Below are 8052 nucleotides of genomic sequence, written 5' to 3' on the forward strand. Positions count from 1 at the left end.
CATCACCATCACCATCATCAACACTGGCTTTTTCAATAATTCTTTTGTTTCCTCAAGATTCTCACATCAATTTCCTCTATAGATGATGACCTAGAAAAATTCTTTACTAAAACAGAATTCACATATTAATAAGTTCCCTCTCACCCTTATCACCACTACATTTTACAACTACTTGTGACTATCTCTCATAATTTCTTTCTTTACTCCAATATCTGATGAAGAAATAGTCACTGTATTTGTTAAGGTCAGGCCCTTACTGTGTAGTCTTAATTCCATTCATTAACATATTATCTAGCAAATTTTTTCCACGATTATCTCTTCTTTCCTCTTTACTTTCAATTTGTCTCTTGATTCCTCCATTGCTTTCAACATGTTTCCAAATCTCACCTAATCTTCCCATCCTTACAAGTAAAAGAGAATTAACCTTTTTAGACCTTTCCACCCCATGAGCTATTTACCCATGTTCCACATAGTTCTGTGCATGTAAGTTCCTAGGTGGAATATATGTGTATTCACTCTAATTCAATTTCCTTAGTCAGACAAACAACCCATCCTTCTTCTGCACTTTCCTATCTTTTTAGAAAGAGTTACCATCCTCCCAGTCACTGAGGCTCACAAGTTCAGTGCCACTACATGTTTAAGTGACTGTATGATTTATAATTCATTAATCCCCAATAATTTTCAATTACATTTAGTATTAAATAAGAACTCCCCTGTTTCCTACTAAAAAGCCCTCACAACCTTGCCCCATTCTACCCTTTCAGTGTTATTACAATATTTTCCCTCCACTAACAATACAATATAGTCAAATTGGCCTTCTTACTGTTCCTTATGCACAGCACTTCATTTAATAACCCTGTGCCTTTGAACTGATACCTGTAATATATTCCCTTCCTTATCTTTATATTTTAAATTCCCTAGCTTCCTTCAATGCTCAACTCACCTTCCATATGAACACTTTCCCGATCCTTAATATAAGCTACTAACTCCTTTACTCTAAAACTATCTTATTTCACTTTGCATATACCTATATGTATATATTCTGTCTGCCTTTCTTGTCAGGTTTGATTTTAGTTAATTTCCTGTTAGGTTAAATATGATATTGGCATAAAATGAAACACATGTAGATCATTCAAAAGATAACAAAAAGAACCTTACTCATCCTGAGCAGGGTAAGAATATTCTGTGATGATAGGCAATGAGAACACTGAGAATTAATGAATTTTACTTATGTCCTGTTGCCTCTAAGTTGCTCATGGTCACCTGCCAGGCAAGCATTAGAGAGGACTAATTTGTGGTGTTTTGGACAGACGAAACCAAGAAATCATGTAAACTGCCTAAACCTTTACGGCATCAATATTTCAAAAATTGTTTCAATATCTTTCTTAGAGAGTATTTTATTTTCCCCAATTACATGTAAAACAAGTTTTAGGATTTTTTTTAAGTGCTTGAGTTCCAATTTCTCTATTTCTCTAACTCCTCTATTCCCCTAATGAGAAGGCAAGCAATCTGATATAGTTTATACATGTGCAATCATGCAAAACATATCTCCATGTTATTCATATTCTGAATGAAAACACATAGGAAAAATGAAATGATGGAGTTGTGAAGTGATTCAACTCTTCTAGAGAGCAATTTAGAATTATGCCCAAAGGGCTACAAAGTTGTACATACCCATTCACCCAGCAATATTATTGCTTGGTTTCTATCCCAAAGAGGAAAAGGACCCACATGTACAAAAATATTTAGAGTAGCTCTTTTTATAGTGGCAAAGAATTGGAAATTGGGGGAATGCCTATCAATTGGGGAATGGCCCAAACAAGTTGTGGTATATAATGTAATGGAATACAGTTGTTCTATAAGAAATTATGAGCTGGTAGATTTCAGAAATGCTACTGTGCAATAATAAATGATGAGCAGGGGGTCGAGCCAAGATGGCAGAGTAAAATCAGTGAATTGCTTAAGCCCTCCCCCCCAAACCCCTCCAAATACCAGTAAAAAATTACTCTAAAAAATTCTTGAGCAGCAGAATCCACAAAAAGACAGAGTGAAACAAATTTACAATCCAAGACAATCTGGATAGTTGACAGGAAAGGTCTGCTATGCTGGACTGGAAGAAAAGAGCAGTTCAGCATGGGCCCTACAGACAAAGAACAGGCCTTAGTGAACATGGAGCAGGCCTCAGGGGACTGAATCTCAACTCACAAATGTAAAAGACAACTTAGAAGGTCAGTGGGAAAAGTCTGTCAGACCTGAGTGAGAGAGGAGCATGGTAGGGCCCCAGTTCTGGTGCACTACCAGGGTAGTGGTGTGTTCTGCTTCCAGAACTCTTGGCCCAGAGATGCTGGGGGGATACAGCAGCTGATCAGAGGGAGACTGCAGGGATCTCTTTGCTGGTGCTGAGGCAGGATTCTCTTACTTTGCCTGTGCTTGGATCTGGGTCACAGTTCTGTGTGGCTGTCCCGTGGCGAGAAGTTGCACTGGTGTGGCAGAGCTTGTGGAAACAGTGAAGAGAGAATCCTCCTCACATTTCCAAGATAGAAAAGAGTGCTTGGGGTCACTCATAAGCCAGAACACAGGGCAGGAAAGGAGTTAACATCTCTCCTTTGATCATACCACCTTGGAAGAACTGAACATTTACAGGTCCCTTGAAGTATCTCTGAAAACAGCTACACAAAACCCCTGAAGCTTGGAAAACCCTCCACAGTAAAAGCAGAGACCTACCTTCACAAAGAATTAAAAAATCAAGTAATTGGCTGGAAACATGAACAAACAGAGGGGAAAAAATTCAGACAATAGAATGTTACTTTGGTGATATAGAAGATCGAAACATACAACCAGAAGACAACAAAGCCAAAGCTCCTACTTCCAAAGCCTCCAAGAAAAGTATGAATTGGTATCAGGACATGGAAGAGCTCAGAAAGGATTTCAAAAAGCAAGTAAGAGAAGTAGAGGAAAAATTGAGAAGAGAAATGAGTGATGCAAGAAAATTGTGAAAAATGAGTAGACAGCTTGCTAAAGAAGACCGAAAAAATATTGAAGAAAATAACAACTTAAAAAATAGGCTAACCCAAATGGCGACAGACGTCTAAAAATCCACTGAGGTGAAGAATGCTTTAAAAAGCACAATTGGCCAAATGAAAAAGGAGCTCCAAAAACTCACTGAAGAAAATACTTCCTTAAAAATTAGAATGGAGCAAATGGAAGCTAATGATTCTATGAGAAATCAAGAAATTAAAAAAAAATAAATCAAAAGAACTAAAAATGGAAAACACTGTGAAATGTTTCATTGGAAAAACAACTTTCCTGGAAAAGAAATCCAGGAGAAACAATTTAAAATCATTGGACTACTAGAAAAGCCTAATAAAAAAAAGAGCCTAGACATCATCTTTCAAGAAAATGTCAAGGAAAACTTCCCTGATATTCTCTAACCAGAAGGTAAAATAGAAATTAAAAGAATCCACCAATCACCTCCTGAAAGAGATCCCCATAGTAAAACTCTTAGGAATATTATAGCCAAATTCCAGACTTTTCAGGTCTAGGAGAAAGTATTGCAAGCAGCCAGAAAGAAACAATTCAAGTATTGTGGAAACACAATCAGGATAATACAAGATTTAGCAGCTTTTACATTAAGGTATCAGAGAACTTGGAATATAATATTCCAGAGGTCAAAGGACCTAAGATTAAAACCAAGAATCACCTACCCAGCAAAACTTAGTATAATCCAAGAAGGGGAAAATGGAAATTCAATAAAATAGAGGACTTTCAAGCATTTGTGATGAAAAGACCAGAGCTGAATAGAAAATTTGACTTTGAAATAAAAGACTGAAGAGGAACATGAAAAGGTAAAGAGGAAAATGGAATCATAAGAAACTTATTAAAGTTGAACTGTTTACATTCCTACATGGAAAAATGATATTTGTAATTCATGAGCTTTGTTAGTATTAGGGTAGTTGGAGGGGGAAAGATATATATATATATATATATATATATATAAACATATATATGTATATACATGTCATATATAATATGTATATATATATGCATAGATAGATAGATAGATAGAGTGCATAGGGCAAGTTGAAGATGAAGGGGTGATATATGGAGAATAAAATTAAGGGGTGAGAGAGGATTATAATGGGAGAAAGAGAAAAGGAGAGGAAGAATGGGGTAACTTATCTCACATAAAAGTGGCAAGAAAAACTTTTAAAAGGGGGGGGAGGTGAAAGGGAATGATTGAATCTTACTCTCATCAGATTTGTCCTAAGAAGGGAATAACACACACACACACACACACACACACACACACACACACACACACACACAGGCTCAATTGGGTATGGAAATACATTTTACCCTACATGAAAATAGGGCAGAAAGTGATTAGAGGGGTGATGATAGAAGGGAGGGCAGATTAGGGAAGAGGGTAATCAGAATCAAAAATGTTTCAGGAAGGAAAGTGTTAAAGAAGAGAATAGAATAGAATAAACAGGGTGGAGTGGGATAGGATGGAGGGAAATATAGTTAATCTTCCCTAACATGACTATATCAAATTGCTTGCCTTCTCAATGAGAATGGGTGGAGAGGGAGGAGGGGAGAGAATGTGGAATTTGAAGTTTTAAAAATGAATTTTAAAATTGTTTTTACATACAACTGGGAAATAAGATATATAGGCAAAGGGGTATAGAAATGTATCCTGCTCTACAGAAAAAAATAAAAGGGGAAGGGGATAAGAGAAGGGGGATAATAGAAAGAATGGCAGACTGGGGAAAGGGATATTTAGAATGCCCATCATCATGGGACAGAGGAGGGGAGAAATGGGGAAAAAAATTGCAACTCAATATCTTGTGGAAGTGAATATTGAAAACTAAAAATTAATTAATTAATTAATAAAAAGGGGGGGAAGAAATGATTAGCTGGCAGATTTCGGAAAATCCTGGACTTACATGAACTGATGTGAAGTGAGCAGAATCAGAAAAAATGCACACAGTAACAGCAACATTATGTGATGATCAATTAACATAGACTTAGATCTTCTCAGCAATACAATGATCCAAGATAATTACAAAAGACTCATGAAAGAAAATGCCATATCCAGCCATTAAAAGAACTATTGAGTCTGAATGCTGATCAAAGTATATAATTTTCACTTTTTTCCCCCCTTTCTAATGGTTTTCTCCTTTTGTTCTTATTCTTCTTTTATGACATGACTAAAGTGGAAATATTCTTAACACGACTGTCCATGTATAATGTCTATCAGACTGTTTGCTATGTTGCAATAGGGGAGTGAAGGGTAAAGAGAGGGAGAAAAATTTGGACCTCAAAATCTCATAAAAATTAATATTGTAAACTCTTATTACATGCAATTGAAAATTAAATAATAATATCAATAATAGGAAAAAAGGAAAAAAAACAAGAAAAATAAAAAGTGAAGAAAAAGTATGCTTTGATCTGCATTCAGACTCCATCAGTTATTTCTCTGGAGATGGATAGAATTTTTTTATCATAAGTCTTCAGTATTGTCTTGGATTATTATATTGCTGAGAATATCTAAGTCATTCACAATTGATCATCCCACAATATTGCTTTTGCTGTATATGATGTTTTCCTTATTCTGCTCATTTCACTTTGCATCAGTCCATGTAAGTCTTTCCAGGTTTTTTGAGATCTTGCTGCTTAATATTTCATATAGCACAATAGTATTTAATCACAATCATATGCAGCAACTTATGTAGCCATTCTCCCATTAATGTTTCCTTAATTTCCATTTTTTTGCCACCACTAGAAGAGTTGTTATAAATATTTTTGTCCATATGGGTCCTTTTCCTTTTTTCCATATCCTTATCTTTTATCTCTTTGGTTGATCAAAGGGTATGCATGACTTTATAGCCCTTCTGGCATACTTACCCCTTGTTCTATAGAATGGTTGATTCAATAAACTATTTCACCAACAGTGCATTAGTGTCTCAATTTTCCCAAAGCTCCTCCAACATTTGTCATTTTCTTTTTCTGTTATGCCAGCAATCTGATAGGTGCACAGCGGTAGCTCAGAGTTGTTTTAATTTACATTTCTTAGTCTATACAATAGTAACTTAGACTATTTTTTTTCAAATGACTCTAGATGGCTTTGATTACTTCATCAGAAAACTGCCTGTTCATATCTTTTCACCATTTATCATTTGAGGAAAGGATTTCATTTCTTTAAATTTGACTCAGTACCCTATATATTTGAGAAATGATGTCTTTGCCAGAGAAACTTCCTATAAATTTTTCACAATTATGATTTCTATGTATTTTCCTCCTTCCTATTTCACTGAATGTCCATTTTTCCCCAGAAGGATTATCTTCAGGGTAGGTGATTCTTGGTTGCAATCCTAATTCCTTTGCCCTCCAGAATAATACACTCGAAGACTTCTGATTCTTTAATGAAAAAAATGATAAATTTTGTGTTATCTTGACTGTGGCTGAATAATATTTGATTTTTCTTTTGCTGCTTGTAATATTTTCTCCTTCATCTGGAAGCTCTTGAATTTGGCTATAATATTCGTGAGAGTCTTCAGTTTGGTATCTTTTTTATTGGTTGATAAGTAGATTCTTTCAATTTCTATGTTACCCTATCATTCTAAGATACTAAGGCAGTTTTTTAAAATAATTTCTTGAAATATGATGTTCAGGCTTTTTTTGATTCATGTCTTTCAGGAAGGTCAATAACTTTTAAATTACCTCTCCTTAATCTGTTTTCTATGAATTTTTTCCTAATGCTATTTCTCATTGCTTCTATTTTTTTCATTCCTTTGCTTTTGTTGTATTATTTATTTATGTATCATACAATAATGAGCTTCCACTTATCCAATTCTTATTTTTTCTTTTTTTAAATTTTGTTAATTAATTTTGATTTATCAACACTCACTTCCATATGCTTTTCAGTTGAAAATTTTTCACCCCGTTCCTCCCCCCCACCCTCCCCAAGATGGCGTACAATCTGATATAGGCTTTATATTTACATACCCATTAAACATATTTTCACATTAGTGAAGTTGTAAGTAAAAATTAAAACCAATAGGAGGAACCATCAGAAAGATGAAACAAAACTCAACAGAAGGTAAAAATAAGTGATAGCGATTCGACTTCCATAGTTCTTTCTTTGGATGTGGACAGCATTTTCCATCCCGAGGCCTCTGGAGATGTCTTAGATCCTGATAATGCTGAGAAGGGTTCAGTTTAACAATCTTAGTCATTGCATAACGTGGCTGTTATTGTGTACAAAGTCCTCTTGGTTCTGCTCACTTCACTCAGCATCAGACCATATAAGTCTTTCCAGGTTTTTCTGAAGTCAGCCTGTTCATCATTTCTTATAGCACAATAGTATTCCATTACATTCATATACCACAACTTGCTCAGCCATTCCCCAATTGATGGGCATCCTCTCAATTTCCAATTCTTTGCCACCACAAAAAGAGCTGCTATGAATATTTTTGTACATGTGGGTCCTTTTCCCATTTGTTTGATCTCTTTGGGATACAGCCCTAGAAGTGCTATTGCTGGATCAAAGGGTATGCAGATTTTTGTAGCCCTTTGAGCATGTTCTCCAAAATGGTTGGATCATTTCAGAACTCCACCAACAATGTATTAGGGTTCCAATTTTCCCACATCTTCTCCAACATTTCTCATTTTCCTGTTTTGTCATGTTGGCCAATCTGATAGGTGTGATGTGGTACCTCAGAGTTGTTTTGATTTGCATTTCTCTAATCAATAATGATTTAGACCATTTTTTCATATCAGTATAGATGGCTTTAATTTCTTCATCTGAGAACTGTCTGTTCATATCCTTTGACCATTTATCAATTGGGGAATGACTTGCGTTCTTATAAATTTGTCTTAATTCTCTATATATTTTAGAAATGAGGCCTTTTTCAGAGACACTGGTTTTAAAAATTCTTTCCCAATTTTCTACCTTCCTTCTAATCTTAGTTGCATTGGCTTTGTTTGTGCAAAAACTTTTCAATTTAATGTAATCAAAATTATCCATTTTGCTTTTCATAATGTTCTCTG

This window comes from Phascolarctos cinereus, unplaced genomic scaffold (genome assembly GCF_003287225.1).
Source record: "Phascolarctos cinereus isolate Bilbo 61053 unplaced genomic scaffold, phaCin_HiC Scaffold_7;HRSCAF=346, whole genome shotgun sequence".
NCBI lineage: Eukaryota > Metazoa > Chordata > Mammalia > Diprotodontia > Phascolarctidae > Phascolarctos > Phascolarctos cinereus.